We start from the raw sequence: 21701 nt of genomic DNA on the forward strand, positions 1-21701 counted from the left end.
CCATGGATAAGGAATCAGGGAGAGGTGGGTCTGGAAAGAATGAATGAGGTCTTTGATTCTAGGCAATGTGTTGTTTTGGAGAGAAACTCGTGGTGCAACAAAGAAAGGAGTGCAACTACAAAGAAAGGAGGTTATGAGACCTAAACTAGAGTGACTCTTTAACATGGAAACAGGATGAATGCCTTTGAGGAAGTAGGAACTACTACATGAGGCCATGAATTATGTGAATGGAGCAAGGAAATCAAAAGAGTGCGAAGTCTTGAGGCTAAAAAGAAAAGTTGCAGAAAGGGCCTACATACAGGTATGTGTCTTCTACAAATCAAGCAAAACAAATATATATTATCTTATTTTACCCACTCAGCACAGGCATACATTTATTATTTTTAAAAGATAGCATCCAGCGAAGACATGGAATCAATCCAAATGCCTATTGATGATAGACTAGATAAAGAAAACATGGTACATATTCACCATGGAATACTCTGTGACCATAAAAGGAACAAGATCATGTTCTTTGCAGAGACATGGATGGAGCTGGAAGCCATTATCCTCAGCAAACTAACGCAGGATCAGTAAAACAAAACACATGTTCTCCCTTAGAAGTGGGAGCTGAAAAATAAGAACACATGGATACATGGTAGGGGACCAACTCATGCGGGGGCTTGTCCAGGGTTGTGGGAGGAGGGAGAGCATCAGGAAGAATAGCTAATGGATGCTGGACGTAAGACCTAGGTGATGTGTTGACCCATGCAGCCAAGCACTATGGCACACATTTACCTATGTAACAAACCTAGACATCCTGCACATGTACCCTGGAACTTCAAAGTTGAAGAAAAAATAAATACTTAAATTTAAAATTTAGAAAGATAACATCCTCTTTACAATATTCTGTGTCTTGTTTGATTTTTTTTATTTGACAATTTTGGAATTGCTCTGTATCAGTACACGGCAGCTACTTGTTTTCTACCAAGACACATTACTGAATTATAATACTGATTGTAATTGTCGTTCACTTGATTTTCTTAGAAGTTTTGGGTCTATCACGAGAAAAAAATCAGTTCACCTAACACAGTGATAAATTTGTCTCCTCTTTGCCAGTTATTATAGTTTTCATTTCTTCCATTTGTCTAATTTCATTGGTTAATGCCTCTAACATTGAATGGAAATGAAATGAAAGCCATGTCAGTGGGTAGCTTTAATGGAACATATGTAGTAATTGTCCATTAAAGATGATTCTGACTTATAATTTTGCTTTATTTCTAAATCAAACATTTCATTGTTTTACCAAGTAATCAAATTATTAATCAGTGTGAAAGTGATTAATATGACAACTAGCAGCAAACACAAGACTAACTATGTGAGAAAAGGACAGTGTTATTATTGATAGTTGCAGGTGCTTAGGAAAAGTGGTTTGGACAGTCTCTGGTTTATATTCAGGCTTCAGTTTTTTTCTTGGAGGTTGTAAAAATCAATTCTCAGGTTGTCAGGGGGCAAGCCCATGGTGATCCATGGAAAGCAACGGGTTCACCAAATGTGGTTATCTGGAGGAATCAAGTTCTATCCAGTCAAGAGGAAAATGTTAGCAGAGAGTGTGCTACTCTGTGTTTTGTGCTTCTAAGTTTACCTTTGCCAATCTCCAGCTCTTAGGAGTAGGTCAAACATGAATGTTTCTGTAGGATCAGATGTTGTCCTCACTCTATCCAGGCAGCTGGGCAGCGAGGGAGAGCAGAGTCTTACCAGCACTTGGACAGGCAAAAGAGAGCTAAGAACCTTGGCCAAGCTCACTTGAGTACTGTCAGTTGGTAATACAATACAAAGGTGAAAGGATTCTTGGTGGTGACAGCTTCAATATGTATGTTTCAATCTGTGCTAATTGCCTTCTATGTTTGTATACATTATTATCCCGTGATTCTCTTTAGCATAATCCTGGGTATTTAATTTGTCTCTCTCCCATGTTCGATCTCCTGTTTCTTTTTTCTTTTCTTTTCTTTTTTTTCTCTTTGAGATGGAGTCTCGCTCTGTCGCCCAGGCTGGTGTGCAGTGGCCCGATCTCGGCTCACTGCAAGCTCCGCCTCCTGGGTTCACGCCATTCTCCTTCCTCAGCCTCCCGAGTAGCTGGGACTACAGGCGCCCGCCACCTCGCCCAGCTAGTTTTTTGCATTTTTAGTAGAGACGGGGGTTCACCGTGTTAGCCAGGATGGTCTCGATCTCCTGACCTCGTGATCTGCCTGCCTCTGCCTCCCAAAGTGCTGGGATTACAGGCCTGAGCCACTGCGCCTGGCCTCGATCTCCTGTTTCTAATAGCCTGTGTCTTACTTTTTTTTAATTTTGTCTCATATTTACTGGACCCTAAAGGAGCTTCCTGGGAAAATGGAGTATTGGAAGCCAATTTCCAATAACTTGCATGTTGAAAACTGACTTTCTTCTACTCTTACATTTGGTTGTTTGAATATGAAATTCCAGGTTGGAAAATAATTTCTTTCAGAATTTTGATTATTTGTAAATGACACTTTTTGTTGTCCTCTCCCTCTGGAACCACACAGGATTTCTTTTTGTCCTCAATAATCCGAAAATTCCCCAGTATGCGCTTTGCCGTGGGTATATTTTCATCTATTTTTGTAGGAACTTGATGCCCTTTTTCTGTAACATTTTGGAAAATTTTCAATAATTATTTTATCATTTCCTTCTCCTTTTCTTCTCTCTTTCTGGATGTTGGACTTTTTAAGATAGTCCAATTCTCATCTCTCTTCCTTTTGCTCATCAGCTTGAGAGGTTTAGTTAATTTGTCCTCTGTATTAGTTTGTTCTCATACTGCTATAAAGAACTATCTGATACTCAGTAATTTATAAAGGAAAGAGGTTTAATTGACTACAGTTCCACAGGCTGTACAAGAAGCATGGGTGGGAGGTCTCAGGAAACTTATAATTATGGCCGAAGAGGAAGCAAGCACATCTTACCATGGCGGAGCAGAAGAGAGAGTGAAGGGGAAGTGCTGCACATATTAAACAACGTGACCTCATGAGAACTGTTTCACTGTCATGACAACAGCAAGAGGGAAATCTGCCCCCATGATTCAATCACCTCCCACCAAGTCCCTCCCGCAACACGGGAGATTACAATTCATCAAGAGATTTGGATGGGCACACAGGGCCAAACCGTATCATCCTCCAACTAAGGTGACCCAGGATAGAGAGGTTTCCCAGGAGTGAGACTTTCAGTGCTAAGACAAACTGTGGTGAGTTAGTCACCCCACCTCCACCTTTTATAATGCATTCTTTGTTTCCACAATGTTGTGCTTAATTTCCAAGAGGTCCTTTTATTTTCCAAGTATTCTTTTTTTTTCTTTTTTTAGTATTGTGTTTTGATTTTATAGAGGCACTATCTTATCTATCTGTAAAAATATTGATGTTCTTGAGTTTTTCTCTCTAAATAGTGTTTCCTGTGTTTTTTGTTTGTTTATTTCTTGTTTGGTCATTTTTTGGGGTTTGGTTTTCTGTTCTTATTTCATATTGGAGGTCTTCCTTAGGTATCTGGATATCTTTAATTATCTGCTAATATTTTAGAGTCAGGAATTAAGAGCACTTTGGAAATTCTGAGCACATGGATCCGGCTATTTGAGTTTCACTGTACAGTGTAACCCAATCTCAATAACGTGAGAGCTTTCCTCTTTGTATTGGTCAGATTCCTCAAAAAAGACATTTTCAATCTCCTGGCTAGAAGGCAAAGGCCTGGCTACAAGTGTTCTGATATGTGAATGGAAGAGATAGTGCATGTCAGCGTTAATCCCTCATAGCATCACTTAGTCTCCTGCTTTCAGAAGAGCTCCACTGCTCTCCACTACGCCGGGAGGCCCCAAGCCAGAAATCCTGTTTTCCTCTCTCCAGTCATGTGAATTATTCTCTTAAAATGGGAGTTAATCAGTCATAAAGAAACATGAATTTGGGGATAGCTACTTCTTAAATAGCTTTTACCTTATCTTCCTTTTTTCAGCTACCATTTCTTTACTTTCCCTTCAGAGGTATCAAGCACCTCCAAATCCTAAGCCTTTTGAGAACTCTAAGATAGAAATGGAATCAGTACTTGGCTTGCTCCCTGGCCAGCCTAGGATTTCGCTTTCTTGGGTTGCTATGTCAGTTTTTCCTCATCAGCATGTTTTTCTGCCTCTAAAATTTTATTGCTGTGTCTCCTCTTCTTACTTCCTATACTTGTAGATTATATCTTTATAATACATCTTTACAATAATTTTAAGGAAATATTGGAAGGAGCATATTTAGAGGCATTGTTCAATCCACCATCCCTTACTGAAAGTCCTTAAGAGTTCTGTTTTGTTCATTTAGTAAAGATGGCACTTAAAGTCTAAGGAGACAACTACATTATTTTCCACTTGCATTAAATCCTACTTGGTAAGGACACAGCATTCTTTAATGTTCCACTGAGTTCTGTTTCCTACTAAATTGAGATATCTGCATTGATATTTATAACTGAGTTGGGCTGAAGTTGCCTTTTCGATGCAACTTCTGTTGGGTTTTATAACAATGTTGCACTTGCTACATAAAATGATATAGAACATATCCTTGCATTACTACAGTCTACAACTCTCTGCTGTTAGAGTTGTAGTCATGGACTGCATAATGACATTTCAGCCAACAACAAACTGCATATATAATGGTGGTCCCATGAGATTGTACGACATTTTTACTGAATCTTTTCTATGTTCAGATATGCTTAGATACACAGATACTTACCATTGTGTGACAGTTGCCTACGGTATTCAGTATAGTACTGTGCTGTACAGGTTTGTAGCCTAGGAGCAATAGGCTATACTATACCCTATAGCCTAGGTGTGTAGTAGGCTATACCATCTAGGGTTGTGTAAGGCAAAATCTATGATGTTTGCACAAAAAAGAATTATCCTAACTAGTACAGCCACTGTGGAAAACAGCATGGAGACTCCTTAAAGAACTAAAAGTAGAACTACCATTTGATCCAGCAATCTCACTACTGGGTATCTACCTAGAGGAAAAAGTCATTATTTGAAAAAGATATTTGCACACACATGTTTATAGCAGCACAATTCGCAATTGCAAAATCATAGAACCAACCCAAATGCCCATCAATCAATGACCGGATAAAGAAACTGTGGTATATATACACTGTAGACAATGGAATACTAATCATCCATAAAAAGGAGTGAATTAACAGCATTTGCAGTGACCTGGATGAGATTGGAGACTATTATTCTAAGTGAAGTAACTCAGGAATGGAAAACCAAACATCGTATGTTCTCACTGATATGTGGGACCTAAGCTATGAGGACACAAAGGCATAAGAATGATACAATGGACTTTGGGGACTTGGGGTGTAAGGGGGTCGAGGGATAAAAGATGAAATATATGGTGCAGTATATACTGCTTGGGTGATGGGAACACCAAGGTCTCACAAATCACCACTAAAGAACTTACTTATGTAACCAAATACCACCCACACCCCAATAACTTATGAAAAAATAAAATAATAATAATAATAATAAAAGAACTCCCCTAAGGATGGATTTCTCAGAATGTATTTCCATCGTTAAGCAACACATAACTGAATTTGTTCCTTAAAAGATTGTTAGAATTTCCCTGGGAATCTATTTGTGACCTGGAACTTTTTGAGGGTAACTTCATTTTTTTTTTTTCAGTTTTTCTTTTGGTAATTGGTTTACTGGAATTTCATTTTTATATTTTTCTATGTATTTTTGCTCTAAAATATTTATTTCCTATAGATTTCCTAATTCACTTGCATAAGGGTGAGAGAAGCAGTGTCATATTTTGTGTCCTCTATATTCTTAGTTATTTTCATGTCTATTTTTCATTTTGTATTTTATATTTTCTCCCTTTTTATTGATCTGTTTAGCTAACAGTTTGCTATTTTACACTTTTTTCAATGAATACATTTTAGTATATTTATGAGTTCTACAACTGTTCTGCTTTCTAGCTATTTATCTTTTTCTAATCCTATAAACTCCTTTTCATTTATTTTCTTATGCAAAGAATAAGGATTTTCTCCTTAAATAATGTTTCCTCTAAATATTTGTTTTATTTTTGTTTTTAAATTTTCCAAATTGAATGCTTACTTGATTGGCCTTTATTAGTCTTCTTATTTATTTAGCATTTTTACATTATACAATTTCCTTTCAAGGACTATTTTAACTATATCTTGTAAGTTCTAATAGACAATAATTTGAAAAACAATGATTGCATGAGCTTATTTTTCCAGATAGAAACTTTATTTTCTATTTTTTCAAGTTATATCTTGAAATAAACCATACATGGAAATTTATATGTGAAAAATGTATACCTAACTTATATGTGAAATCCAAAATAGTCAAACTCATAGAAGGCAGAGAGTAGAATAGTGATTACCAGGGGCAGAGGGGAGGGGAAAATGGGTCAGTGTTAGTCAAAAGGTACAAAGTTTCAGCTACCAAAGATGAATAACTTCTGGTGATCTAATGAATGGCAATATTAATGTAACTAACAATAGTGTACTGTATATTTGATTGCTAAGAGGGCGGATGCTAAATATTCTTACCACAACAATAATAGTATAACAATGGTAATTGCATGAGGTGATAAATATGCTACCTTGATTGTGGTGATCACTTCACAATATATGCATGTATCAAAATATCAAGTTTTTATCTAAAATATATACAATTCTTAATTGTCAATTACACCTCAATAAAGCTAGAGAAAAAAGAAGGAAAACACAGAAATTTTATTCTGAATTTCCTCTTTCATCAACGTTTCATGAAAAAGCAAAATTTTCCATTTACAAATGTCAGAAACTTTTTATGTTTTTTAACTTTGTTATTAATTTATAAATTTTTTGTGATCAGATAAATTTGTTTATATTATTTCCATCTTGGCAATTAATAGGCTTTCTTTTTTAGCTTAATGTATAGTCAGTTTTTGTGAGAGTTCCACAGATATTAAAAAGAGTAATATTTTGTTTTGTTTGCAGGATAGAGTCTTAATATATGTAAATTAGATTTACTCGGGATGATCTACTTTTACCTAATTTTTATTTAAACTACGATAAACTGAAAAATTGTTAACAAAATATTTTACCAATAATACATTTTCACTTTTTTCAAATCTTATCTCCTGCTTTTGCCTTATGAAGGTTGATGTTATATTTTGACTTTTTCATATTCTAATGACTGTATTTTCCTTGTAAATGCCATCTTTTAGCATTATAAGGGAGTCTTACATGTCTTGCTTAAGGAACTTTTAGCCTGAATTCAACCTACCCATTTTACAGATTATGCTCCTTTTTTTTTTTTTTTTTTTTTTTTTTTAATATGTGGTAGGTACCTGGAATACTCCGTCATTTTTCAACTGTTCACTACACTTTGTTTTAAAAGTCTCAAGTTAAATATTAATATTGTTTGTTATTCAATTTGGAGGTTTTTTTTTTTCCTTTTGTATTTTATTTATTTCTGCAGCAAATGAATTTCCTGGATGAGACGTTTTTCCAGCAGGTTCATACAGGGAAGGGACCATTACCTGGGATTATCTTTGTGCCCAGGATTTGGGGTGTAAGTTGGTTTAGCCTTTACTTCTAAAATAATGAAGACTATCATCAGCTATACAGTACTTTCCATGGCAACTTGTCTGTGCCCAGGCTTCCACAGAAAGATAGAACATTAAACCAGGAACTTCACTTGTATTTTTCAAAAATGAATATTCCTAATGCATCTTGAAGTTGTTACTTTTTAAAATAATTTGAGGTAACTTGAGAATCTCTAAATGATCCCAAAGATTTTCATAGTCCTTCTCATGAAGAGAGTTTTATTATTGGAAAGAGTCCTCTACATGTGTGTGTGTTTGTGTGTGTATATCTCCTTTGTCATTATAGGTTACCTATAAATGTTGATATAACTGCAACCTCATAGTACCATCATTAATGTAGCCCATTGCTATTATACCTCCAGAATTTTCTCATAAAACAGTGCTTTTACTAAAGAAGTCACTTACTTTAGAGAACAAATTTTTTATTATTTATTTTTCCCTTAAGAATCCAAAATGTCACTTTCTGTATATTTCATATATTTCAAATGACACTTTCTGTGTATTTCATATTTAGAAAACAAATGTTATAAATGAGACTATTTTAAAATCTATACTTTGATCCAACTTCATAATAAAACTCCCATATTGGGAGTAATTGGCTCATTACTCACTTTTTTCAAATCTTCAAAGGTGTTTTCTATGCGTTTCCTAATGGCATTTAATTACAAAATTATAAATTTCAGTTCATCATTCTATTGTTATTACTCTGGAATAAATACTTCAGCAGGAAGAACACATGTATCCCCAGCTGAATTGGGTTTTCCGTTTTTTCCCTATTTAGATCCTTCAAAAGAGAATTTTGTCATTTACTTCAGTAAAACTTTACACATTATAATATTGAGTACCTTGTGTCTTTAAACAGTACTGAAAATTGCACAGCTGCATGGCCTTGGATGCCAGTTTTGTTAATGTCTTATCAAGTATGATGCCATAAAATGCAATTAGTTAAAACTCAAGGCAAAAATATAAACTTAAGAATAGGTATATTCATAATAAAAGCAGATATAAAATTATATTCTAAATTGTTTTAATCATTTCAAAAAATAACCTACTTCTAATCAAATTCAAGTAGATTTTCAGGGTTTAAAATTGATACGTATGGCTGATGACAAGCTTATGCTAGACATAGATATGGTGTCACCTCTGCTATTTCTTGTTGCTTATGCTTGTATCAGCAGTGGTATAGTCAATCTAGATTACTTTGCATATTTTACAGAAGGATTTTTTTTAAATAAAGTCATTTGCTTATTTTAAGATGACTATTTTCATTAAAAATAGTAAAAAATGATAAATCAATCGTATGTCTAGCTAACTGTGCACATACAGTGTGATAAGATACAACAGACTTAAGGAATAGCCAACTGAGGGCTCACTGTCCATCACCCCAAGTTAGAAAGGCCTGACACTTTTTTTTTTTTTTTTTTTTTTTTTTTTTTTTTTTTTTTTTGAGACGGAGTCTCGGAGTCTCGCTCTGTCGCCCAGGCTGGAGTGCAGTGGCCGGATCTCAGCTCACTGCAAGCTCCGCCTCCCGGGTTTACGTCATTCTCCTGCCTCAGCCTCCCGAGTAGCTGGGACTATAGGCGCCTGCCACCTCGCCCGGCTAATTTTTTGTATTTTTTAGTAGAGACGGGGTTTCACCAGGTTAGCCAGGATGGTCTCGATCTCCTGACCTCGTGATCCGCCCGTCTCAGCCTCCCAAAGTGCTGGGATTACAGGCTTGAGCCACCGCACCCGGCCAGGCCTGACACTTTTGCAGGGAATCTCATTTAGAATATATATGAGTTGTAACAACCTAGCACTCAGACCTACAAAGGAGACCCGTGTAAACCCATATAAATCAGCAAAGCTTAGAATCTTTCTTGTTATTTTATGTCAGAAGTTGGCAAACGTTTTCCTGTAAAGTTCCCATTAGTAAATACTGCAGGCTTTGCAAACCATAAATCTGTCACAATTACTCAATCCTAACATAGTAACATGAAAGCAGCCTTGAACAATAGATACATACAGTCATGCCCTGCATAACGATGTTTTGGTCAGCAGAACATACATGTATTGGTGGTCCCATAAGATTAACATGGAGCTGAAAAATTCCTATTGTGGAGTGATTGACCCTGCCTAGGCTAATGTGTGTACTTGTGTTTGAGGACAAAAAAAAAAAAAAAAAAAAAAAAAAAAAGTTTAAAATGTAAAAAAAAAAAAAAAAATCCGGAAAATTTTAAAATAGAGAAAAGGCTTATAGTTTAAGGATATAAATAAAAAATATTTTTGTACAACTGCTCAATGTGTTTGTATTTTAAGTTGTGTTATTACAAGAGTCAAAAAGTTTAAAAAATTCAAGTTTATTAAGTAAAAAGTTACAGTAAGCTGAGGTTATTATTGAAAAAAAAAATGTGGCCAGGCATGGTGGCTCACACCTGTAATTCCAGCACTTTGGGATGCTGAGGTGGGCAGATCACCTGAGGTCAGGAGTTCAACACCAGCCTTGTCAACACAGCAAAATCCCATCTCTACTAAAAATACAAAAAATTATGTATGATGGCGTGTACCTGTTGTCCCAGCTACCTGGAGGCTGACACAGGAGAATTGCTTGAACCCAGAAGACGAAGGTTACAGTGAGCCAAGATCGCATCACGGCCCTCCAGCCTGGGCAAGAGAGCAAGACTCCATCTCAAAAAAATATATAATTAATAAATTTAGTGTAGTCTAAGTGTTTCTAAAATCTACAATAATGTACAAGTAATGTCTGAGGCCTTCACATATACTCACCACTCATTGATTAACCCAGAGCAACCTCCATTCATGGTAAGTGCACTATACGGGTGTTCCTTCTTTTATCTTTTATATTGTATTTTCACAGTACACTGTCTATGATCAGATATGTTTAGATACACAAATATTTACCATTGTGTTACAATTGCTTACAGTATTCAATACAGTAATGTGCTGTACAGGTTTGTAGCCCAGCAGCAATAGCCTACACCACATAGCCTGGGTGTAGATTTGTGTAAGTACCTTCTGATGTTAGCACCACTACAAAATCACCTAAAGATGCATTTCTCAAAACATATCCCCATTGTTAAGTGGCACATAACTGAAATAGGCAAGGCTGTGTTTCAATAATACTTTATTTATACAAACATTGGTGAGCCAGGTTTGACCCACAGACCATAGTTTGTGACCTCTGTTTGAGATTTGTTTCAAAACACACTAATGACATCTCTATCATGTCTAACCTGTGCCCTATTTCCACCCCACTGAATTATATTGAGGTTAGTACCTAATACTTTAGAGATCACTATTCTAAATGATTCTTGAAAATAAACATCACTCTATCCTGCTTTAGTATGCAATATATGAGTCTTTCAATGTTCTAGTTTTTGACGGATGTACAGGGATTATAAAACAGTCTTGGACCTGTTTCTGTCAATGAGATAGGTAACATAGTTATTTCCAATAAAATGCTTTAAACATTTTTCAGTCACTTGAGAATTGTCCTCTTTCAATGTAAATATACATAGAACTAATTTTTCAAAAAAAGGCTTTACTGAGGACCTGGATTTTTGAAAAGAATTAATTATTTTTGTTGTTGATACTATCATATTCTACAAAACTTCAAGAAGACAGGAACTTATGAAGCAAGTAATATCTTTGTTCATTAGAGAAAAATTAGCAGACAAATATGCAGTGAATAAATTAATTTAGCTCTGCTTAACTGACAGACACATCAGAAAATTAGTGTGATAGCCATATCTGATGCATTTGGTGTTCTAGAAAAAGCCTACTTTCTACTCAACCATCAAATCATACTGTTTAACTTCAAAAGCTGTTTTCATTGCAACATCAAAGGCATTTTAAGGCATTTTGAGCTCTTCTCATTAAAGCCTGCACATCTGAGATGTTTTTGTTCCATCCCGGCATTTTAAAGTCACTTCCTTTCCTGTGGTTTGGAAGTGAAGGGTGCAAATCCACTTTCTCTTCACTCATACTGTCCCCTCTTCACACTGTAGTTTTCGGTCTGAGTACAAGACACCTTTGTGAACTCAGAGTACCATAGGTAAAATTACTGGAGCCTTTCACTCCATCCTGTCTTCCATCTTCCCACCTCTTTGGTAAAGCAACATTTATTTTTAAATGCAGCATTTATTTTCAGCTTTCCTTTGCTGTCTACAACCTATAACAATTTAAAATCAGAGCCACGGCATTTTTGCTACATTTTTAATCTAAATCAACACCTTGTTAATAAAATCATGAAAAGTAGTAATATTTTCTTAAAGAGCAACCCCTTTATCTAAAGACATATCAACACTTTACAGACAGCATCACAGAAACCCCATGTTACTAAGAAATAAGAGATTCTGATGATCTACATTTCACTAAGACAAAGCCAATATAAATTGGTTTTGATTATATGGCATATCTTCTTGCTTAGAAACCCAAATTTTGGAGAATCCATATGCATTTTTAAAACACGTATTTAAAGCAACACATCTATTTTGAATCCTGATTTGAACCAAGAAAACTCGAACTTGTGAAGTATGAAACATTTAGCATATGCTTAGCTATTTGAAATCCTCTATATAAAAAAGATTTTTAATAATCACAACATAATTTCAAAGATAGAATTCGGATAACTTAGGGCTTAAAGTGCATGGTTGTCTGACAGCGAGTTTCACAAAGCAGATGGCATGGATCAGCATGGAAGTATCTGATGGAGGTACACTCAAGGGAAAAGAAAGAAAGCTACTCCATAATCAATCACAGTGAGCAGCAAAGGACTACAATGCTGAGTTTTATGTTTTTCTATACATATAGTTTGATTTTGGTCTTTCATTTCCCATCTGGAGGTGTTTAGGAGACAGGAGCAATTAAAATTGAAGAAGTAAAAAAAAAAAAAAAAAAAAAAAAACATAAAAAATAGGCTTCTACAATTGTTCATAATGGAAGAGAGAAAGAAGACAATGTATTCAATTGACCCTTTAGCAGGAAGTCAACTCCTTTCTTACAAAATTGCAGTGATTCTAAAGGAAATGATAACAAGAAACATTTAAGTGTTTAGATCCCTTTGCTAGTGAATACTTCATTTAACCATTGCAGTAAAATATCATTGTTAACAAGTAGATATGGAAAGAACTGAAGTGTCTGTTGATGGATAAATGAATAAATAAAACGTGTTAAACAATGAAATATTATTCAGCCTTAAAAAGAAAGAAATCCTGCCCTTTTCAATAACATGAATGAACTCCAAAGATATTATGCCAAGTGAAATGAGCCAGTCACAAAAGGAAAAATATTGCATGATCTCACTTTAGTGGAATCTAAAATAGTCAGAATTACAGAAGCAAAGAGTAGAATGGTGGTTGCCAGAGGTTGGAATGGACGTTTGGTTGAAATGGATGTTTTATTGTTTTGAATCTATTATCGTCTTAATAAGGGATTTAAGTGAAAAGGAAAACTGGTGTTTAAAGGGTATAAACATTCAGTTATCAAAGGAATAAGTTCTGGAGAGCTAATGTATAGCATGGTGACTACAGTTAATAATATTTTACTTTTTACTTGAAAGTTGCTGAGAATAGATCTTGTGTGTCCTCATCTCTTCTCCCATATACATACACAGAGTAACTAGTACGTTAATAGTTACATTGATTAATTTGATTGTGGTAATCATTACACAATGTACACATACATCAAATCATCACATTTTACACCTTAAATATGTACAATTTTTGTCAATTATACCATAATAAAGATGACAGCACTTGGAAAAAATTTAAAGAAATTATACTTTAAAAAATCACAAATATACATTAGTATGGGTTCCATTAGAAATGGTGATTAGTAGCTCCATTTTTGTAGGATAAAATCAGTTCAGTAAGGACTGGTTTTTTTCAAAAATCACAAGAGCCCATGTTGTTGCCATTGAATTCTATCATCGTCTTTTTCTCTTTTTCAGGTAATAGGAAAATCAAAGGCTACAGTAACTAGCCACCAGGATAGGGTTCCTCAATGATCAGAGGACCCAAGGACCAGACGTGTCACCTCTGTTGCAGTAGGAGGCCACAGAATGTGCAACCTGAGTGTTAAGTGGACAGCTTTTAGTGAGGAAGTACACAGGGTACAGAAAAGATCACAAATAGGAGCAAAAAGACAGAGACCAAGGTCCAGAATATTGAGAACTTACTAGAATCTAAGCTCCATGAGGGAGGGATATTGTCTGCTTTATTTCCTGGGGAATCACCCAGGCCTGTTGCAGATCCTGGTACAAATGTTAAATGCCTGAATATTAAGTGTAGAGGAAAGGAGCTAAGTAGACAGAGAAGTAGCAGCACCATTCAGCATAAAACCACAGCACGCACTACTCAGCACTGCGGAAACCACATGCTTGTAAATGTTTTCTAGTTTTGTCTTTCTCATAGTCCTGTGTTCTGTGTTCCTTCTGTCAACCCAGGCAGCTAAAGATTAATTCCATCCTCGTGTTTCTGGATTAAAATGTTAAAGCGGAATTGAAAAAAGTAAGGAAAAAGTAGAGTTTGGGTTTCAAAATAGATTTTGGAAACCCATGGCAGAGTTAATACTTTGACTAAAAAAATAAATAAATAAATAAATTGGGTTTCAAAAGCCTAGGACCTAGGACATCAAACCTCTGGAAAAGAACATAATTAATCAGAGTACGAACGTGTGAACTGTGCTGGGACTGAGAGCAGGCGGATGGAGGGAGTGGAGGAAAACAAGAAGATCAGAAGCCTCAGTAGCACTAGGCAAGGTCCCTGTGACCACTGTCAGCACTGAGCTGACTTCCAGGGTGGAAGTGGTGGTGGTAAAGATAATCCCTGATAAATCTGGGGAATAAGAGATTAGAGAGAATTTTTCCAGCAATTGCCAAGTAAATCTAGAATAAATGAACCAATTCACAAGTTCCCCTGTGACTAGTCTGGTGCAGGAAATCATAGACTAGAAATGGCTGCTGGGTGTGTCTTGGCAGAAAGCCTTTTACAAAGGGGACTTTTACAGAGGGGACTCTGACAGATGTCATTTTGAGACATCTCAAAGGAGATTTTCAAAAACTAGCTGGATTTTAAAACTGTAAGAGATGCTCGGAGCGTAAGAGCTGTTCCATTTCAGAGAATGGCAGAAAATTATACTAAGTGAATAAGTATAAGTTGCTTGAAAATGTGTTACTTGACTGCTGCCTGCAGATTTGTGACTTACTGTAAAGAAATAGGATTATCTTTATGAAAGCACATAAAAAATAAATGGCTATGGTCTCCTTCATTCCTATGGCAGTCGGGTAGTCAAAGTACCATATCTTTGTTAGGAAAAGAGAATAGACCCTGGTTTTGTTATTTTGGTGTAACATTTTCAAGTGGAGATACAATGCATATAAACATCAGCTAATGACTTTATTGATTCAAAAAGCATGTAGATATCTTTGAATTAAAAAAAAAACTTTCACAATTTTGAAATTCTAAACAGATTCATACATACAAGACATGCTGGGGTTTTTTTGTTTTATTTTGTTTGTTTGTTTGTTTGTTTTTCTGAGACGGAGTCTCACTCCATTGCCCAGACTGTAGTGCAGTGGCAGTGGCGCCATCTCGGCTCACTGCAACCTCCACCTCCCGGGTTCAAGCAATTCTCCTGCCTCAGCCTCCCAGGTAGCTGGGATTACAGGCATGTACCACCATGCCCGGCTAATTTTTGTATTTTTAGTAGAGACAGGGTTTCACCATGTTGGTCAGGCTGGTTTGGAACTCCAGACCTCAGTTGATCCGCCCACCTTGGCCTCCCAAAGTGCTGGTATTATAGGCGTGAGCCAGCAAGCCTGGCCTGAGATATACTTTTATTATAGCATTACAACTTTTTGGTGTTACAAAATCTATACATTTAGACACATTAAATGAAGCATTTATATTGTTCACATTTAAGGAGTATTATATTTTGAAGTGATCTTACAGTTTTTAATATATTGACCTTTTGTTCTTTTGAATCTATTATTGTTTTAACAAGGGATTTAAGTGAAAAGTTTGATGTTCTACAACTAAATTATTTTCTTATACAGAGCCTTTGTAAGTCCCACATCACTTTCCAGAGAGAGATTTAAAAGGCAAAAATTATCCCCAAAGTTTATTGCAAGGATTAACCCAGAGTCTTTTATAATTATGAAATACATGAATGAAACATGGTGTCCTCTGCGCTCAAAGAATGCTGAGACAGTAAATCCAGAAACAGGGAAGTGCAAAGGCATGTTCACTTTCATTAATAAAAGTATCTTCATTTAAATTTTAGGTTGCCTAGTTAGGCTTGTTATTCAGTATATTTGCAGCAGAAATAGTTGACAAATCTACCAATGTGAAAAAGCAATAAAAAGTAACTTAAGTAGCAAATGCCAAGACCCTTTAAAAAACTACTAAGTATGTATGTGTGTGTATTTAATCATCTTTTGCATACACACATATATTTAATTTTGAAAATAAATTATCTCTTAGTGGTTTTAATTTAAGGCAAAGCAAAACAAAAATATAGTTATTCAAAGGGAAATCGTGGCAATAAATCATATTGATGATTTTGCAATACAAATAGGAAGTGAATAGAAACTGACTTTTAAAGAAAGGGGAAAAAAATAGTCTCTACCCCAGATTGCTCTATCCAAATTGCAGGGGCAAGGGCAAGCCTGTGCTCATGCACACACACACAAGCACATCATAGTAAACCCTATAGAGGTGGGTATTTGTCATGATGTTGACTTCAACAATAAATTAAGATTTTCCATCTCTCCAAACTTGTGACCTAAATAATACTTGTTTTACCCCCTCTTTTTTGAATTATCTAATCATCAAATATCAGGAGGGTTCCAATAGTATTTAAAGACATAAACACAGAATTTCAGGAAACAAGGAGTGCATTGTACTCCACTCTCATTGTGCAAGTGAAGACAATAAGGTCCAATATCAGGAATGACTTAATCCAACAATATGGATTTTAAGAGTTATACAAACCATCTGACTCTTTCAAATTTCTCTTTTAGTTGATTGTCTTGGAGCCTAATAATTGGGGAAACATAGTAAGAAAGAAGAAATGTCTAGAAAGGTGAAAAGCCATAATTTTGCCGATATATCTGGAATCAATGAAAATGTATGTTCCCTATCAAACAGGGTTACCATGAGTAGAAGCTACATGGGAAAATATTTGGAAATGAGGAATTCCAAAGATAGAGTTTTACCTTCTTTTTATATCTCAAATAGGGAAAAGTTCTTAGTTAAAACACAAAAAGAAGGCACCTAATCAATGCTGGTTGAACTGAATTGCCCTTGGCAGGCATAAAGTAATGAGCTTCATTATTCATAGTACTGGAGCAGAGAGAGCCAAGAGATGTTCTAGTCCAGGGTTGCTCAATGCCAGCATTATTGCCATTTGAGGCTGGATAACTCTTTGTTGTCAGGGAATGTACTGGGCATTGTAGGACTTTTGGCAGTATCCTTGGCCTGCACCTACTAAATGCTAGTAGCACCCCACTTTCTCAGTTGTAAAATCATCTCTGGTTGAGAATCACTGATCTGGTTCCCTTCCCTCATTTCACTGATGAGATTCAGGTTTCACAAATGCACAGAGTAAAGGTGATTAACCACAACGTCACAGCCAGAATACACACTTCAAAACTGCTTCTGCAAAACCAAGCTGCCCTAGCTTTCCTTTGGTTCTATTATACATACAAATGAATCAAGTCATCAGATCTTGCCTGAATGTGGTTTTTGACATGGGAAATTTAAACTAGCTTGACTCTACCATGCCCTGCAGTGGGTCAGTCTTCAACCACAAGTAATTCATGGAGACCTAAGCTTAAGAGAGAGAAAAACAACTCTATTTTTCTGAACTTAACCCAGTGTAATAAACATCATATAATTATGCTTTCCTTTTGCAGATAAAATATGCTAAACCTCCCAACCTTCTTTTCATTTATTTTTATTTTTTTCGGACAGAGTCTCACTCTGTTGCCCAGGTTAGAGTGCAATGGCGTGATCTTGGCTCATGGCAACCTCTGTCTGCTGGATTCAAGTGATTCTCCTGCCTCAGCCTCCTGAGTAGCTGGATTACAGGCACCTGCCACCACGCCAAGCTAATTTTTTGTATTTTTAGTGGAGATGGGGTTTCACCATGTTGGCCAGGCTGGTCTCGAACTCCTGACCTCAGGTAATCCACCCGCCTCAGCCTTCCAAAGTGTTGGGATTACAGACCTGAGCCACTGCACCAGCCCTCCCAACCTGAAATAAAAATAATTAGACAAGTCAGCTCCTGATAAGCTGTTTATTTACTACCAAAGGTAGTTTTTTATTTTCAAGAGAAAGTAAAGTTTAAAAAAATTAAAGATCTTATGGTTCATAAGGAAAATTGATATTTGGATGCCTGAGCTACAATAGATTAAATTCCACTTAGAATGCCCTTATGTGAAAATTAGAACATTATTTTTAAAAACTCTAAAACCTACCAGTAATCCCATCCCCAAAGAAACACCCAACTTTCAACTTACAAACTTAGTATAGGTTTCCCTTTCCATGAAGTCTTTGAAATAGACAAAAATACATTTCTTTTTTTAAAAAAAATTCTTGGGGTTTTCTTTCTATACTTTTATTTTAAATGATTTGCATCACTAGCTTGATTCTGTCCTCCACAGGCTGAACTTCACAAGCTGTCTTTTGTTTTATTTTAGTGGAATTCAAAACACAGTTTGATTACCAGCTTTAGCTCTTTGCTTCTCCTATGCCTTCTTTTGGTTGCTCTTCTCTTTAGGATTTATTGTTTTTCCTGCCTAAATTGCTTATTTTAAGATATTTTATCTTGGGTCACAGAGAGGAAGAGAAAGTTCCCAATTATCTTCATATAACTCATCTTCAAACTTATATATCTTGTCATATTTTAGGTTTGTCCTCATTCAAAATCTGTCTATAACACACATTTTAAAATACATGCCAATAGCTCCAAGGTTGAGAGATTGTAAAATGTTTTTAAACACATTAAACTTAGTGTCATGCGCGTCTGTGTGAAGAAACCACCAAATAGGCTTTGTGTGAGCAATAAAGCTTTTTAATCACCTGAGTGCAGGCGGGCTGAGTCCGAAAAGAGAGTCAGCCCACCTGCACCTAGGTGATTAAAAAGCTTTATTGCTCACTCAAAGCCTGCTTGGTGGTCTCTTCACACGGACGTGCATGACATTTTGGTGCCGTGACTCAGATCAGGAGACCTCCCTTGGGAGATCAATCCCCTGTCCTCCTGCTCTTTGTTCCATGAGAAAGATCCACCTACAACCTTAGGTTCTCAGACCCACCAGCCCAAGGAACATCTCACCAATTTTAAAGCGGGTAAACGGCCCCTTTTTACTCTCTCTCTATCCCTCAACCTCTTTCTCCTGTCAATCTTGACACCACACTTCAATCTTTCCCTTCTCTTAATTTTAGTTCTTTTCCTTTTCTGGTAGAGAGGAAGGAGACGCATTTTATCCGTGGACCCAAAACTCCGGCACCAATCACGGACTTGGGAAGGCAGCCTTCCCTTGGTGTTTAATCATTGTGGGGATGCTTCTCTGATTATTCACCCACATTTCAGAGGTGTCTGACCACGCAGGGACGCCTGCCTTGGTCCTTCACCCTTAGTATCAAGTCCCACTTTTCTGGGGGTGGGGAAGAACCCCGACCCCTTCTCTCCTTGTCTCTACCCCTTCTCTGCTTTTCTGGGGAGCAAGAACCTCCCGACCCCTTATTTCTGCACCCTGACTTCTTATCTCTGTGTCCCAACCCCTTATTTCCACAACCTGACCTCTTATCTCTGTGCCCCAACCCTTTATTTCTGTGCCCCAACCTCTTATCTCTGTGCCCCAGCTTCTTATCTCCATGCCCCGATCCCTTTCCTGCTTTTCTAGAGGGTAAGAACCCCCGAACCCCTTCTCTCCGCGTCTCTACTCTCTCTTTTCGTTGGGCTTGCCTCCTTCACTATGGGCAACCTTCCACCCTCCATTCCTCCTTCTTCTCCCTTAGCCTGTGTTCTCAAGAACTTAAAACCTCTTCAACTCACACCTGACCTAAAACCTAAATGCCTTATTTTCTTCTACAATGCCGCTTGACCCCAATACAAACTCGACAGTAGTTCCAAATAGCCAGAAAATGGAACTTTTGATTTTTCCATCCTACAAGATCTAAATAATTCTTGTCGTAAAATGGGCAAGCAGTCTGAGGTGCCTGACATCCAGGCATCCTTTTACACATCAGTCCCTCCCTAGTCTCTGTTCCCAAAGCGACTCATCCCAAATCTTCCTTCTTTCCCTCCCGCCTGTCCCCTCAGTCCCAATCCCAAGTGTCGCTGAGTCTTTCTAATCTTCCTTTTCTACAGACCCATCTGACCTCTCCCTCCTCACCAGGCCAAGCTAGGTCCCAATTTTTCCTCAGCCTCCACTCCCCCACCCTATAATCCTTTTGTTATCTCCCCTCCTCACACTCAGTCCGGCTTACAGTTTCGTTCCTCGCCTAGCCCTCCCCCACCTGCCCAGCAATTTCCTCTTAAAAGGGTGGCTAGAGCTAAAGGCATAGTCAAGGTTAATGCTCCTCTTTCTTTATCTGACCTCTCCCAAATCAGTTAGCGTTTAGGCTCTTTTTCATCAAATATGAAAAACCCAGCCCAGTTCATGGCCCATTTAGCAGCAACCCTGAGACATTTCACAGCCCTAGACCCTAAAAGGTCAAAAGGCCATCTTATTCTCAATACACATTTTATTACGCAATCTGCTCCTGACATTAAATAAAGCTCCAAAAATTAAATTCCAGCCCTCAAACCCCACAACAGGACTTAATGAACCTTGCCTTCAAGGTGTACAATAATAGAGTAGAGGCAGCCAAGTAGCAACTTATTTCTGAGTTGCAATTCCTTGCCTCCACTGTGAGACAAACCCCAGCCACATCTCCAGCATGCAACTCCAAACGCCTGAACCACAGCTGCCAGAGGTTCCTTCAGAACCTCCTCCCCAGGAGCTTGCTACAAGTGCCGGAAATCTGGCCACTGGGCCAAGGAATGCCCACAGCCCGGGATTCCTCCTAAGCCATGTCCCATCTGTGCGGGACCCCACTGGAAATAGGATTGTCCAACTCGCCCACTCGCAGAGTCCCTGGAATTCTGGCCCAAGTCTCTCTGACTGACTCCTTCCCAGACCTTCTTGGCTTAGCAGCTAAAGACTGATGCTGCCCCACCGCCTCGGAAGCCTCCTGGACCATCATAGATGCTTTGGGTAACTCTTACAGTGGAGGGTAAGTCCGTCCCCTTCTTAATCAATACGGAGGCTACCCACTCCACATTACCTTCTTTTCAAGGGTCTGTTTCCCTTGCCTCCATAACTGTTGTGGGAAGAGCTTCTAAACCTCTTAAAACTCCCTAACTCTGGTGCCAACTTGGACATTCTTTTATGCACTCCTTTTTAGTTATCCCCACCTGCCCAGCTCTCTTATTAGGCCAAGACATTTTAACTAAATTATCTGCTTCCCTGACTATTCCTGGACTACAGCCACATCTCATTGCTGCCCTTCTCCCCAACCGAAAGCCTCCTTTGCATCTTCCTCTCATATCCCCCCACCTTAACTCACAAGTATAGGATACCTTTACTCCCTCCTTGGCGACTGAGCATGCACCCCTTACCATCTCATTAAAACCTAATCACCCTTACCCCACTCAACGCCAATATCCCATCCCACAGCACGCTTTAAAAGGATTAAAGCCTGTTATCACTCGCCTGCTACAGCATGGCCTTTTAAAGCCTGTAAACTCCCCTTACAATTCCTCCATTTTACCTGTCCTAAAACCAGACAAGGCTTACAGGTTAGTTCAAGATCTGCACCTTATCAACCATAGTTTTGCCCATCCACCCTGTGGTGCCAAAGCCATATACTCTCCTGTCCTCAATACCTCCCTCCACAATCCATTATTCTGTTCTAGATCTCAAACATACTTTCTTTACTATTCCTTTGCACTCTTCATCCCAGCCTCTCTTCGCTTTCACTTGGACTGACCCTGACCAGTGAAACCTTTATATCCTTCAGGAAAGGTAGAACG

General features: G+C 37.5%; 1 protein-coding gene across 1 annotated transcript in view; it reads right to left on the reverse strand.

Annotated features, from left to right (window-relative positions):
* Nucleotides 1–21701, reverse strand: part of MLIP (muscular LMNA interacting protein) — a 249045-nt gene that overhangs the window by 35907 nt on the left and 191437 nt on the right.

This window comes from Rhinopithecus roxellana, chromosome 4 (genome assembly GCF_007565055.1).
Source record: "Rhinopithecus roxellana isolate Shanxi Qingling chromosome 4, ASM756505v1, whole genome shotgun sequence".
Taxonomy (NCBI): domain Eukaryota; kingdom Metazoa; phylum Chordata; class Mammalia; order Primates; family Cercopithecidae; genus Rhinopithecus; species Rhinopithecus roxellana.